Genomic DNA, 16,474 nt, shown 5'->3' on the forward strand with positions numbered 1-16,474 from the left:
CTGGAGGCCGGAGCCCTTGCAACGCAGGGCAGGCCACGTGGCTGCGTCTTGCTGAAGCTCTCAGCTGGGTCCCGGAAACGCTGGGGTGTAGAATGCCTGGGGCTAGTCGGAGGGCTCAGCCTTTGTGCGGAGAGCTACTTCTGAGACCAGTAAACCTGACTAAGTGTTCAACGGAGTAGAGATTCCCCTTCTTGGGGTTGCCTTCTACCAATTTTACTGATACCCAGAGACAATAACTACTCCGTGCCAACTGGCCTGCCTCGCCTGCCGCTGCCATATTTTAAAATGACAGCCTGGCTGAAAACCAAATTCTACTTGACCTCCACTTAATTTTAATAGCTCGTAGCCAATTCTTCTCAAAATAAAGCCACTCCTGCACCCTTGTATTTGCATCTTTCACCGACAAGAATTTATCTGCTGGAAACAAATCGTGGCAGAAATTCTACCTCATTCTCTACCAAGCGTTCTGTTTTCTAAATATGAATTGCAGAGTATCCGCAGTCATGTTTTAGAAAGTGGTTGCGGAAATCTCGAGAATTTTCCATTTTAGCTATCTCCATTTTCCCTTTATTAATATCAATCTCAGAAATATTTTAAACTGAATATTAAAAATAACACACAGTGAAGGAATGATAGGAACCTTTTCTCCCTTGGGGGACAAGGCGAAGGAAGACAGGGAGCGGGCAGAGGTAGGAGGAGTACTTCAGAGAAGGGAAGGGCTGAGGTGAAAGAGTTGGGGCAGGTGAGGAGAAACAGAGCAATCGAGGTCATTACAAAAGTGAACCCTTCTCAAGGCGTCCAGTCTGCAGGCCAAGCCTGGCACTGCACCTACAGAAGCTGAAAGCCCCTGTCATTAAGGTAATGGTGGAATCTCGCCCCTCCTCCTACCCCACCCCTCACCCCCCGCTGAGGCAAAGCTCCTGAAGCTAGTGTGCTTGCTTAGAGGGGAGTTTAATGTGAATGAACTAACCAGTCATCTCGGGCTTGGAATCTTTCGAACAGGGTGGCAAGGAATGATTTTAGTTGTGAGTAATAGAAATTCCTCTTAAACCCTTTCGCTAAGTGTGGCTAGAGTTTACATTGTGAGCAGAAGGTAGTGTCTTGCCAGGGGCATCCAAGCTCAGCAATATCTAGGGTTTGATAACCTGTGCTGTGCTATGCGTGGTAAACTGGGGTGGATTCAACTTCTTTTCATGCTTTACCTAAGGCTTCTCTTTCCAGGCGATGCTAGGTAAGAGTGAGTCCTTTATGTGCCCACAAGTCTGATACAATTCTAGATCTCTCCTCGATGTGACAGTAATTGTGATTTGCACAGTACTTCAGCTTAATGTCTAAGAATTTGCTTTAATTTTCAAACCCCGATTTTGGTCTTTTAAGTAAAACAGTTTTACGACTTTCCCTTTAAGGCTTCAGCTGATCTGATGTCAGCTAGGGGCTGCTTTCTTTTGAAATGATATGTTAGTTAGGAACTAACTAACTTTGACTACTTCAAAAAAGAAAGGAAGGAAGAAAGAACAAAACGGTCACTGAAAACAACAAATGCCTTTTGCACTTGAAGAATTCACAAGGAACTTTGCTTTTAGGCTGCAAACTTGGCATGTTTGTAGTTCTTCTTGAAGGGAGGGAGGGAGGGAGAGAGAGAGAGAGAGAGAGAGAGAGAGAGAGAGAGAGAGAGAGAGAGAGAGAGAGATATCTCATGCTGGGCACACAGAGCACCACTGTAATTATCCTTACATTTTGAGTGTGCTCTGGCATTTTCTTAGCAGCCAGATACAAATACTTTTAGATAAGGAAAAGAAACACACTGTAAATCGTTAGCAAGCAGGTAGGTTTTAGATTTGGATTTGTACAAAAATTGAATAGCCTGCACTGATTCTCTAGTCCTCTCTCCTTGGACTTTAGATGACAAGTCATTCACGCCCTAGCTTGGGGTCCTGCCTGTGAATTCATGTCTTTGAATTGCTTAGGTGAAACATAGGTGTTCTCCTGCAGAAGTGGGGGACATACTGGAAGGCTACAGTTCATTAGGTCTCAGATGAGGTTGTGCATCTTAGATTTCATCCTGTTTGAACGTTCTACAAGAATTTCCTGGTTTGGTATTTCAAAGAGATAATTTTTATGTAAGTATAGTATCAAGTCTGCATAAGCACCACGCATCACTCCTGGTTTGCAGATGGCCTTAGTGATGACTGAACATCTCTGTCCTGCTATTGATTTTCTAAGTCATGAATATAACGGATTCTACTTTTATCTCCCTGCATTTCTTTAATAATATGGAACTAAAGTTATATAAGTTGATACTTCCAGTATAGAAGGTGAAAAATTAAAGAGCAAAAGAAACTGAAGGACCCCTCCCCCTAAATGAGCAAATGAAATTGCAAATCCATGTTAATCGTTAGAACATCTAACATTCTGCATTTGGAGTGAGGATGGGATTAAGACTTATATCCTGGAGGAAAAGCAAGACCAAGACAAAAGAATACACAGTCTTACTTTTTTTTCTTCTTGATTCTATTCTACTCTGTTTAGGCTCATGGTACCTGCTGTTTGGAAAGTTGGTATCACATCTCACCGCTGGTTGACATGATTGGAATATACACTCCCCAGTTATTTTTGAATTGTTCTGATAACTGAAGAAACAACCCAAAGAAATAGAGAACTCTTCAGGGCATTTTATCATGACCACAACGCCTGCTGTGTACTATTTCAGTGTCTTATTTTCAGCCACCCAATGCTCAGCAATTTAAGTGGAAATCAGACAGTTTATACTGCTTTCCCTTCTTCCAGTTTTTTTTCATTATTCATAGCTTTCACCTGTCTGAGAGTGTTCCCCCCGCCAAAAGAAATGATAGCTGTTCTTGAAGCCTGCGTCCTATTCTCATTGTTTGAGTTGGTGCTTCCTTAAGAAAGCATGTTGTTTTTGCCAGTGACCACAAGAGGACACAATTTCCTAGGAACTTTGCTTAAGAAACTAACAAAATAGCCTGCAATCCACGAATGTCGTTTTAGAGATATCCACCCTTTCTGTGTCACTTTTACTAATTTTAAAAGCAGAAACATAAGTTAATCTTCAACTGTTAAGTGTTTTTAATCTACTTATTGTGACACTTGGAAAAATTTAATGTCTATGGCAATGTGAAACCTTTAGTGTTGTAGTTAAGGAAACATGTTTATATTTGACAGAGTTTGTGAAAAACTCTTGATGACCTCTCTTTTTAGAATCATGTTTAATAACAAAAAGAGATTTTAAGAATTACATAAGCATGTCAAAATTCTTAGCTGGGTGTGTTGGTATATGTTTAAAATCCCAAGAGTCTCAAGGTTGAGAGAGTTTAGAGTTAGGTATTACATAAATAAAATGAATGAGGTAAATAAATTATTTTGCAGAGATTGTAGGGTTTTCACTGTCTATATTTCTTCGAAATTATTATGCACAATCTTTGGTTAACTTATTCCTACTCTTATCCCCTTCATTCTCTGAAAAGGGCGTAAGACCAGATGAGTAACACATAGCTATACTGCCTATGCTGCAGAGGCAGAGGGAAGAGGAGCCAAAGTTTGAGGCTACCTTCGGAGAACAGTGAGAACCTAAGTTTAAAAAGGTTTTTTGGCAGCTGATTACTTTGTAAATTAAAATGGATACTTCTTGTTCCTGTTTGTTGTCTTCTGGATGAATCGCATCATATTGATGTGTTTCTGCCACAGCAGGGCTGGGGAATCCTCAGTCTGTCACTGTTAAACTCTCACTTTGTATTTGTGTTTTTTGACAAATACATCCCTCATAGAGTTCTAGGATACTCTGCTCTAGGCAATAAGCAATGGGCTAGAGATTTACAAAAAGAAAGGAAAAAAAAAGAGGAAAGCAAATAAGTAAAACAAGAAATAAGTGCAGATAGATGGTTCAGAATCTGGAGAGGAAGGTGGAAGGACAGCCAGGGTAAGTGGAGAAGATGATAAAGACTGAAGCTTCAGTGTGCAAGGAGAGTGCCACGGGCCTAAAAAACGAGGACGAAATTGATACACTGATATCGTAGAGCACCAGCATTAGGTAGGTAGATTTATTTATATTTGTTCAAGGCGTTATTTCTCATCCTTTGGTAGAGCCAGTTAACTGAAGAAAACTCCCAATCATTGTTGTCTAAGACATAATAAGAAAGAAAAGACAGGTTGAAACGCTATGAAACTTTTAATTGCTGTTGACGTTCATCTACTGGGTATGAATTCTATTATATTAGAGTGAATGTTGCAATGTGCTGTCATTCCTGGAGCTCAGAGCACATTTCATTTGGGCTAATACAGGTGTCATTACTTCATTAGAAGTGCTATTGACCTTGGTACAATTTCAGGATGCTCACAGCAGTTGCTTAGGCCTTTGGACCACTGGTTATTTTCCATTGGACCTAACTATGAAAACAAAGCTGGATATTTCTACAGCAGTCAGTAGGGCTCACTATCTTTGCCTTCCTACACAGAGCTTCAGTATATGAGGGAGGCTTATTCTTGTTGTCTGCTGGAGAACTTGAGACATTGTCAGGATTAGACATTAGATTCTCCTAATGGTACATTTTGGAGACTTAAATTCTGATTTCCCAGAAGGGGATCCAGACAGATACTGGGATTCCCAGCTGCACTCTGGGCAGAGTACTGTATGAAAGAATTGGGGGGGGGGTGCTATCCAGATGAGACCTGATAGACTAGTGGTTAGAGGGGGGAAGAGTGTCTCCCCCCAAACCTACAACCCCTATCAGAGGTCTAGGGGAGGGGAATATGGCGGAAGAGGGTGGGAACCAGAAGATACAAATGAGGGGATAATAATCCAGATATAATATGAATCAATTATAATAAATAAATAGAAAAAATTCTGGTTCCCACTGGCACTAGTTTACTGCAGTATGGGTGCTGGTTCTTCTGTACCTGTTGATGACTCTGTTAGGGACTCTTGTATTTATTATGTTAATTTACTTGACGTCAAGGAAGTCACAGAACAATGGAAAATAAAATGCTATTTATGCACATGAGGAAGTAAATAAAGTTCTGATACAATATTTACAAAGAGTGCCCAGGAGGAACACGGAGGACTTAGTTGATCAAGGTGAGTTGTAAATTTTTACATTTGGAAAGTTCCTTCATGCACTCAGAAGGCTTTCCCAGAAAGGAAAAGCTCAGAGATCAAATTTAAATACATACGACATGATGCATGGCTTATGAGCTAATCTGAAAGAGGGGGGGACCTACAGCTTGGTTACTGGGCATTCTAGGGTAGGCTGCGGGCAGGAAGGACTACATGACCACATGTGTGGCGTTTTCCCTTTCTTTTATTTATGAGCCTTTCCTATTGACTGTGTGCTTGAGTGGTCCAAAGTAAAGGATGAGCAACGAGGAGGTGTGGCTAGAGCTAATGTGCAGTCGCTCTAAAGAGACAAGACAGGCACAGTCATCTACAGCTAGGGCCGGACACAGCCCGAGAAAGCTGTGGATCTTACCTGTCTTAGCCAGGAGTCAAGGAACACAGCATGGATGCCACAACTGGAGGGCCTGTTTGTGACCCCTGTGCCAGTACAAGCTCCTCATAAAGACAGGGCTGCTAGGGCCTTATGACTATTTGATGCTCCGTAGTTTTCTTCTCCTTCCGTACTTGAGGCACCCACATCTCCAACTGTTTACAATGATGTCCTTCAAGCTAGTTGTGTCTGGATTGAAACTCATCACTCATCCTGTGTGTCTTCTTTAGCAGAAATGGTCATTTATGCGGAGGGTAGTAGTCAAACATTGCAGTCTTCCAGGATGACGTTCAGCCACGCTTCAGTCTTAAGAGATGCATGCATGAAGCAGGGCCTTCCTGGCCACAGTTTCTCATGGATAGTCTGAGAGGACACGAATTGAGTTTGGGAGTAGGGAGAAACCATCCAACTTACCATTCCTTCTGACGTAAAGTGAAAAAAAAAAGGATGATTTGAGAAATACAGGAAACATTTTATTTGAAAGATTTCACAAATAGTTGTTCACATAGCAAGTCTCGTGAACTTTTTTTTTTTTTTTAACTCTCTGGCTACTTCAAACTCCATGACCTGTCTGCATCTAGAACCCAAGGACATTCTCCTACCTGATAATAATGAGCTTTCTTCTAGTTGTCGACACTGCTTGTGGCCAGTTGAGCTTAACGTTTTGTGCCAAACATGAGTAAAGCAGGCAATGAGGTCATTTGAATGGGGGGGCAGGCGTTCCCTTCGGCAGCCATGCTTTAAGTATATCACTGGCAACTTACTGATACGGCACTGGTTTCCCACTCTAGTGTTTTCATTTATATGTGAAAAGTGCTTGCTGTGCTAACTCCAGGAGCCCCTAAACCATGAATGAACTCAGTTTTGGTTTTGGTTGGGGTTGGCTTTCTTATTTTTTGTAGTGGTGGTGTTATTTTTCTGTCCCGGGGGCTGAACCAAGGGCCTGTGTATTCTAGGCAAGTAATGTACTGCTGCTCTACATCTACAGCCCATAAGAATCAATTAACTTATATGACACCTTACTCAGGAGAGGGTAGGCTCTGGGCTGCAGAAGAGTACTGGAAAAGGTCTAAAATACTACAGATGTCCAACTAAAAAGCAAGGAAGAAATGAATGGTGGCGGCGGTGGGCTTTGGGGCTTCTGCTGTTTCTCCAAGGACCTCAGCACCACGGGTCTGTCCTGGCCTTACATCATTTGTTACTTAGTATGACTGAAATAGATTGTTTGGTTCTGTTATGAAATTCATTCTATATGGAATGCAATGAGATAGTGAGCAAATAAGAACTCGTAGGTCTTGTCTTAGTGTTTTTGTTTGTGTTTATTGGGAGATATTAGAGCTTTCAGATGCCCCTACTAATACAGGGTATGCTTTGATGACACTGTAACATATGAACTAAGAGCAAAGCACTTGTAAATAGTCTCTTTGTTTTACTATAATGAGCCTGTTCAAATGTAGTTATGCTTAGGAGTAGTAATCTCTCCAGGGACTAGGAATCATCATACAGTGTAGACTGGGCAAACAAGGTGTCCACATTGATGAGAAGCAGCCTTCATAGCAAGTTTTCATCCATTTACGGAAACATTTTCTTCCCAATCCATGACATTAACTTTGAAAGCACTCCTTCTCTGAGTTCTGAAGTGACTCAGTAAATACATTTGACCATGGCCCGCTCAATTTCTGCCATGAATGACTGAGACAGTACCATACTTTGTTTCATAGCACTAGAAAGCTATCACACAGGACAAATATTGTAGAGGAGAAAGAGAACTACAATAAAGTGTGAGCAATCTGTCAACCTGGCATTTTATGTTCTTTGCAGAAAAGAAGCTGAAGTTGTTGACTGTGGGCTGGAAAAGGAAGAGGACCTTTCAACTTTGTAGTTAAAACCAAGCCAAACCAAACCAAACCTATACTGTGTGCAACAGAAGAGCGGTAAAGGAGTTGGAAGCAAATTCTAAATGAAGTGACTACTTTGGAGGCTTAGTCATTAAAATAGGAGAGTAATTCTTTATGTACTAAAATACCAAATCTTCTGATTTCTCAGGAGAGGGACCATCTAAGGAACAGTCTGTTCGGGATGTAATATACAGACGTCGCCTCATCAGATGTCTCAGAGCCCCTGGCTGTGTGGTAGACCATGTTAGTCTAGTGCAACTCAAATAATGCTGACACTTCGGGGACACGTGTGAGCTTGTCCTTGTGAGAACAGAGATCCAGGGTAGGAGGCCATTGTTATAAGCGAGGTGAGAAATAATTGCTGTTTGAGCTTGAGTGGCGCCAGTGGAATTGGAGTTTCTCACATTCGGATAGATTCGCTGTATATTTTGAAGTCAGAGCCGACAGGATCCACTAAAGATAAAACCGTGGGAGGGGGAGGAATCCAAGGCAACTCAGGACTTTTGATCTGAGCAGTAGAAAGTGGGGAGCTGGCAACCACTGTGACGGAGAAGGCTGTGGATGGAACACATTTCAGGGAGACAGTTCAGTTTCAGACATGTTAAATTTGAGTTGTCAGCTAGAAATCCAAGTGGAATTGCTGGGCAGGCATTTGGATATGTGAGTCTGAAGTTTGTGAGAGAGGTCTGGACTAGGGAGAAAATTTGGAATTCATTAGCATAGAAATATCATTTTAAGCTATACAACTGGGAGACTACTGTGGGAGTGCATATATGTTGGAAGAAAAAAAAATGAGGGATGGAAAGAAAGGAGACTCTGATTACTATTGTGAAAAAATAAAGCAGAGAAGGGTCATAGGAATTAATGAAAAGGTTACAATTTTAAGCAGGGTAATAGTCACAAAATTAGAGACAAATCGTTTTTCTAAGAAAAAAACAAGAACACATTGAGAAGCAATAACAATAATAGCTGTAATAGAAAAAGTTATTCAAACTTGCAGAACAACAGAGTTAATTACAAAGAAAGCTATGCTGTACCTTGAGTCACAACAATGAAAACAAGTCCATAGCCATGAATGTTCTCAGAATACTGTTAAAAATGAATTATTGTAAAGGCATCAAATAAGGAAAATTGTCTATAAAGAATAGTAGTCTTCCAGTTGTATAGCTTAAAATGATATTTCTATGCTAATGAAATGCTATGCAACTTATCTGTTTTCAGAGCAAATGATAAATGGATGTTGCATCCCAGCCAAGACTGCACAATACTGTATCAGTAACAAGTGTGGAAGGAACAAACTTTTAAAAAAAATCAAAGGTATTTTTAGATCATTGAGAAAAACACTTCCAATGACTGTGATGGCCAGTGAAACAAACATAGAAATTAAAGTCTAACTAATATGATATTAAATACAAAAGTAAGCAAGACCTCTTTGGAAAGAAGATCTTATAAAATATTTAATTATAATTGTGTACTTAACTCTGGGGGCCTGAGGAAGATGATCAAAATAAAAGGAAATTATCAGGATGCTATGTATTTAAGGGTTAGCTAAGAAAGAAAACATGAACACGAATACTTAGCTTTGTTAGCAGCAAAACATGCATACATGGTCTTATACATTTGGTAGGGTTAAATCAGATGTTGACCCTAAGACATCTAATGAAAACTATGAGCATATATATATATATATATATATATATAATGGTTTTTATATTCTTAACCATTTTTCGGATTTACTTCCATCCAGTGATGTGGTCCAGTACTTAAAATATCATAAGATGTCAATAAGAAGACTCTCAGATTGATAAGGAATTTTAGCAATCAAGATAGTAAGCTCCAATACTTCTCTATATACTAACAAGGAACATACCTTGTAGAACAAACAAATAAATAAATAAATAAATAAGGTTGTGTGTGGTGGCACATGGCTTTAATCCAGGCATTTGGGAAACAAAGGTAGGCAGATCACTCTGAATTTGAAGCCATCTTGGTCAATGGAGTGTATATTACAGGCCAGCCAGAACTACACAGTGAGACCCCCTGACCTTGTCTCAAGAAACCAAAATAAAAAAGAAGAAAGGAATGCCTTTTGGGGTGGGGAGTTTAGAAGTCAGAGGCACTTTCTGCTTCTACAAAAGACCCAGGTTTGGGCCCCAGAACGCACATAATCACAACTGCATATAATACCAGTTCTGTGGGATCTGATGCTCTTCCAACCTTTTCTTCTGACGGGGATGAGGAGGACACTTGACACATGACATTCAGATTATATACAGTCTAAACAACCAAACACCAAACCAACAAAGAATAGGATCTGTAAATAGGAAAACAAATTGAACATAAACATTTCAAAAGAATTCATGAAAACAGCGGGGGAAAGGATCCTTTGTACCTCCTAATTACAATGTAAATTCGCAACATTGTGGAAAACAACTTTACTCGTCAGGGAAGCAAAATTCCAACTATACTAAAATCATTACTCAGATCAATGTTTCTATTACAAAGAAATATAGCTCAAAACATGAAAGTCCTTGTAAGGAGATGGGGGAAACAGACATGGTGTCTACACCCACTTTATGATTATCTGAGGGAATTACATGCTAATGTCCTGAGAGGTGATTAGATGGAACATGGCATATATGTTTGGGTGGATTTCACTGAGCACCATTGCACTGCGGAAAGTTAAGACAGGAGGAAGCAACCCCACCCCCTAATCTGTGTGACTCAGCTATCCCACTTCTGAGTATATTATAAGAAGGCAGCTGAGTCATCATATCTCAAAGATACTCATCCATTGCCGTGTTTATGCAAACACCATTCGCTGTAGTGAGGCTATGGAATTAACTTAAGTGCTAGCAATGATCACAGGAAATTGATAGAACTAGCAATCACTGGACAAAACGAAATAAGTCAGACCCACAAAGACCATGCTTTCTCTCATAGGTAGAAGCCAGATTTTGTTAATTTATTTTAAAAATCAATTCATTTTTATTTCACGGCATTGGTGTTTTGCCTGTAAGTATGTCTGTGCAAGGGTGTTAGATCCCCTGCAACTGGAGTTACAGACAATTTTGAGTTGCTATGTGAGTGCTGAGAATTGAAGCCAGGACCTCTGGAAGAGCAGCCAGTGCTCTCAACTGCTGAGCTAACACTCCAGCCCCTAGACTTATTTTTTAAAGATTATGAAGTTATAAAAGGGATATGGGAAAAGGAAGAGGATCAGAAAGAGAGGAAGAATGGGGACAAGGGTGAAGAGAGAAAAATAGAATGAAAAATAATCAAGTATACTACATATGTATATGAAAACACAGTAAAAAAAAAACATTGTTGTTCTGGAAACAAAAGGAAAAGTAGAATCATGGTGTGTGTAAGGAAACACCCAAGCATGGATACACATGCACACACTCATGTGTACATAGACACTGTTGAGAAGAAGCCCAACTATTATTGACATAGGAAGTCAAAGTTCATGAGGATAGAAACACCAAATATCTAAGGGAGAGTATAATTTGATAAAATACATATTAAATTATTTAACAGAGTTGTTTTTTTAAATACTTTCATTTATATAGGTTGTTGATATAGTGGTAAAGATAATTTACTGAAAATAATTTCATCAAAGGAAATTTTCTCGCTGGTCTTATGATTTTGTAGCCTTTCAACATCTAAAACATTATATATTCTTCTGATGATCTTCAGCAAATACATTGTCTTTTTTTTTTAAGCTGAGAAATGGAAAGTTGTTGAGAACTGAGATTCTTATAATCTGAAACTTGATAATAAAGAAAGATCAGTTAGGTTGTAAAGGAAGTGCTATTCTCACAAGAGAACCACTAAGCCCTCAAAAACCTTAAATGGAAAATATACACTTAGCTGGAATGCTTTTCTTCCCCAATTGGAAGCAGGGTGTAAAAGTAAACCATCAAATTACCACCAGTGACAGTTCAGCAGTAATAATCTAACCTGTGTTGCCAAGGAGAGAAAAGTCACTAAATACACAGGTTAGGTACGCTAACTTTTTCACTGTTTTGTATCATTAGACCATTGCTGTTCTCTGAAGCAGCAGGGTCATGTTTGGTGAGGTAAGCCTAGGGTCCAGGAGTGAGCTGCAAACTGAGGTGGGAAAAGGCAGGGCATGTAAACCTTCCTCATGCCATTTCAACGTGACCTCTCCTAGCTGGGCTCCTAAGTTGGTCATCATTGGTGTTTGTTATAGGAATAGAGAGTTGACTAACCTCAGTTATCACTTCTGCTGATTCTAGTCATCAAAGAGACAGAGATACCTAGCCGATCTGGCTAGTAGAGTGAGCAGCAGGGCCTTCGCTTACTGGCTCTGAAGCTAGGATTTAATCCTTTCCCTCACCTCACGGTTTGCATATTGTGATAGTTATGGACCATTATATTCCATCTATCATTGCTGTTTTCCCTGTTGATAGGCATTTAAAGTAATGCAGAATTTGTATGTTAACTATGATTTCTCTATCCTAGCCTCATAACTCAAATGGCTAATTAGCCAACACTCCTATTCAGCACCTGTAGAAAATGGTTAAATATACAGCTTTTGCTCTGTTTGGAGCTCCTCATAGGCCAAGATTCTTAACCAAGCTAGAATTCTGTTGAGAGCACCGTCGAGTCTATAGTAACCATCCAATAAATATTTGATATATGTTTATTAAATTGGTAATGAAAGTTAGCACAAGAATTGGATGCTGAACAGAGCAAGAAAACTCAATGAGATCCAGCCCATTTTAAATGTAAGCCGAGCCTGCCTTATTTCTCCTTTTCCCTCTCTCCTCACCATGACATTTATGTGCTTGTTTAGTTCGGGGCTACCCATAAGAATGACCATGAACATTTGACTTGGGAAAGAGAAGTCAGGAAATTGTTCACCTTCTTGATTATTTTGTCAACCCCTCTTCCCCAAAGGAGACATTTATGTAGCCTAATAACTCCACCACGCTGAACTACAGTATATCTTCATGTTTTTGTTCTCTATAATTTCTGTAGAAAGCATTCAATTTGCATGCCTTTTACAGGAGGAAAGAATCTTGAGGGGGAAAAAAAACTTCTAATATGTGGTCACATGTGAAATGCACTGAACTCAAATGGTAGTGTCAGCGTTAACAAAAAGAAAAGACTTTTTTTTTTTAAAGAAAAAGGAGATAGAGGGGGAGCTGGGACCAAAGGAGAGAAATTACAAGGAATTTATAATGAATTTTTGTATTATTTGTTACATGTAGTTACCTATAATAATAAATAAGGAATGGAGCTGTCATGTTCCAGTTACTAATGATACAGGGGCATCAAAGAAGGGAGGATAGCTAGATTGTAGCGAATTGACCAGAGTTCTAAGAAAATGCTAGATTTATGAAAGAGGAAGTACTTTTAAGAATATTCACAAAACCAGTGGTACAACAATGCATACTTTAGGCTGATAGAGAAAATGCTATAAATCACATATTGCTTAAAAATTATTTCAATTGTTGTATGTTTATTGAGAGATCTTTGTTGTTGTTGCTTTTTGTTTGTTTTTGCTTTTTTTTTTTTTCCAGACAAGGTTTTCCTGAGCAGCCTTGGCTATCCTGGACTCACTTTGGAGACCAGGCTGGCCTCGAACTCACAGAGATTCACCAGCCTCTGCCTCCCCAAGTGCTAGGATTACAGAAGTGTACCACTGTGCTCAGCTTATAGCGAGAACTCCTATTTCTGAATTAAAGGCTGTAAATCTAAGAATTATATTCACTTTTGTCATTTGATTTATTTGTTGATAAATTTATCATAAGCCTTTGTCAAGAGCTTCTTTTCTGCCAGACTCATTATTCCTGTCAGTCTCAGGGACTTCTGATGAGTTCCTCCACATCACTTGCTTGCCCAGACCTTGTGGCATCCCTGACTTTGGTATATTTGTGGTGACAGTATGATTTACTAAGCATCTCTGTAGAAGCATTGCGTGTGATCACGAGCCAGCCCTTGAACCCACAGATTGTGGTCTGATTTCATTGAGATGACAAACCATACATTGTGACATCAGCATTTTCTTTGTCTCCATCTTAAGTTTTTACCTTGAGAACTCATATAAAACTGATTTTAATCTTGTTCAAGAGCAAGGTAATGAAGTTGGAGAAAGGAGAAAATGTCCTGAGTGTAACTGTGACTATCAGGACCGAGATTTTGAGATCTAGTGTAATGGTAGTGGAGTAGGGCTGGGCGGAAGCACAGGATGAAATCTGGACAAAAGACAATGCATTCTCCCCTCTCCCTCTCATTCTTCAAGCATCAGGACTATGATAAATATCTAAAGTAGGAGGATGGGATACATTATGCTTAAGTATAAAGTAGGGACTTTAATGAGATGCATTGCCTAACAGAAAGCCCAGATACTGACATTATAACACCAGGTGGTAGAATGCTCGCACAGGCATCTCATATACACGTGTTTACACACTCACACAAATGCCCTTGTGCTTTTGAAACTTTTAAGACAACACCCCAATCCACATACAATTCACATTTTCCTTTTACTGTATGAACATGCAGCATAATACTAGTGTTCAGAATGAGCTGGGGGGAAACATTCTTACATAAGGTAGAACCAAAAATCTCTTTGATTCTATATAGAGGAACTGACAGCAGTTTTGTAAAAGAGCTTTTTTGCCTTGGGCTTGGGATTACACTTCAGCCAGGCTTTCCAAACAGTGGCCCCACTGCCGTCTTGTAAGGATTACAGACTAGCATCCCTGTCCATGGCATGCACATGGAGCTACATTAAAGTCTTTGTCAAGACTACCTCCAGAGAAAGAGGCAGCCGTGTCAAGGCCAAGTTTTACAACTCCTTAAGCTCTTTTTAACTAGTTAGAGCATGTTTGCTTCTTTGTAACACAAATGTATTAATATCTATCTCAATACATATCCTGAGATATTTGGTTCCTAGAGTTGTTCACTGATATCATTGATGCCCTATGGTTGGGGGACTGTCTCTGCACTGTGCCTGATGGAAAGTTGCAGTAAGTCAATAGCAATACCCAGACAAGTCTGTAGCAGAGAAGGTGAGTGTGGACCGGAAGCATAAAGCCACCAAGGAAACACACTTGGTTGTATCAGCGTCTTTTTCTAAGTTTTTACTTGTTTACTTATTTATTTATTGTAATATTGGAATTGGAATCAGGCCCTTGTGTATGATACACAGGGACTCTACCACTGAGTTATAGCCGTAATCTTACATTATTTTTCAGTTTGCCATTTGCACTTCTGTTAATGAATACTGGGGAAAAAATAGAGTCTCACTGAGAACAATGAGGAAACAGCATTTTTTTTTCCTGTGCTCTTCTCAAAGTTCTCCCAAATGCTCATAATCTCCGTGACTAATGAGCTTTATAATTGATGGAAGACCAAAAAGAATTGTAAATACTGTGTGACTTCAATGTATCAATGGGCAAGTTTTGTTTTGTTGGAATTAGCTCTCTTGGGCCTAATATGACCATATTCTGGGCATGAATTTAGCTCAAGTGGCTCAGACTTAAACTCTTGGTTTCCATGGAGACTTTTGCTCTGGTTTACTGGTATATAACTGTTTCCTCACCTTTTCATTTCCTGAAATAGCACCAAGTACAGTATCTAAATTTTGACTAATATAAATCAAAGCACATTCCTTTCTTTTCAGTAAAGTCCACTATTTCAACACGTGTGCAGGATTTTCCTTTTCAATGCAGTAGACATCTGTTACTGCTAATGGGGATAAAATAGCATGTGTTTAAAAACAATAAAACATATTAAAAACAGTGCACATCTTAAATATTTATAAATTATTTACATTAGAAATGTGCAGGGGTGTTTTTGGCTTTTGGGGTATGGTAGAGTTTTCAAATGAAAAATATGCAAATTACATGAAAGTGCATATGCATATAAAAAGGTAAATATGAATGTGTAAAGTGTTGTGGGCTTACATTGCCAGATACTAGAATGTCCTTTTAAAAAATAAATGTTGCATGTTCCCACTTTTCATGTAACTGTTCCTGTTCCCCACTCACTATAGTTTCCTTGGGTCTAATAGGAAACAATCCTGGATGTTCATTTGGAATACTCAGTATATTCTTGACTAATAAATCACTTAGGGCTAGTGTGGATTATTAGGAGCTATTTTGAACATATATCTGTGAGTCTGTGTATGTGCGTGTGCGTGCGTGTGTGTGTGTGTGTATGTGTGTGTGTGTGTGTGTGTGTGCATGTGTGTGTGTGTGTGTGTGTGTGTGTGTGTGTGTGTGTGTGTGTGTCTATCTATAAGTAATGGCTGAATTCAGGTGTCAGGCATGCTTTAAAAAGAACTCTCCTCGAATTTTAGCTAGAACTTCTATTTCAATGTCCCTGGAACTAAAGGACATATTGATAAGTGCTTATTCTTTTTAAAAAAATGTAAACTCTTGTTTAATACTGAATTAATACTTATCTTTCTAATTTCAACAATCTTTCTGCAGAGAACTATTAGAACATACGGCTTTTTGTTTGTTTACTAGTTTGTATTTGTTTTTTGGTTTTTTGAGATAGGGTTTCTCTGGGTAGCCTTGCCTGGCCTCAAACTCACAGCGATCAGCCTGCCTCTGCCTCCTGAGTGCTGGGATTAAAGGCATGTGCCACCATGTCCGGCATTAGAAAGTATGTTTTATTGAAGGTAAATTTGAAAATGAAAATTATTCTTTACCCAAAGACTACAGTTTTCTCTTACGTAATTTAAAAAAATCTGTTAGATTAAACCAGGCTGTTGGAGGCAGGATAATGGATATCCTTGCAAGGGCAAATGGAAAGCGACCAGAGTGACTGCTCTCCAGTAGCCAGAGAGAAAGGCTGCAGAATCTGTCTTCTCAGAATATTAAATACCGGATTTGAGGAGGTGTTAGAACTAAGACCCAGGAAGTCTTCTTGATTCTGCTCTTCAAACTGAGAGTGCTGCCCACGAGTTGTGTTAGTTGTTCTGATTACAAGAGCATTATAGCAAACATGGAAATGCAAGTCAACACAAACTAAGATCCCCCTGTAGAATGCTATAAATATAAGTATAAATATGTATATACTGTCCTAGAT

The sequence above is a fragment of the Acomys minous genome (assembly GCF_964271855.1).
Source record: "Acomys minous genome assembly, chromosome: 8".
Lineage (NCBI taxonomy): Eukaryota > Metazoa > Chordata > Mammalia > Rodentia > Muridae > Acomys > Acomys minous.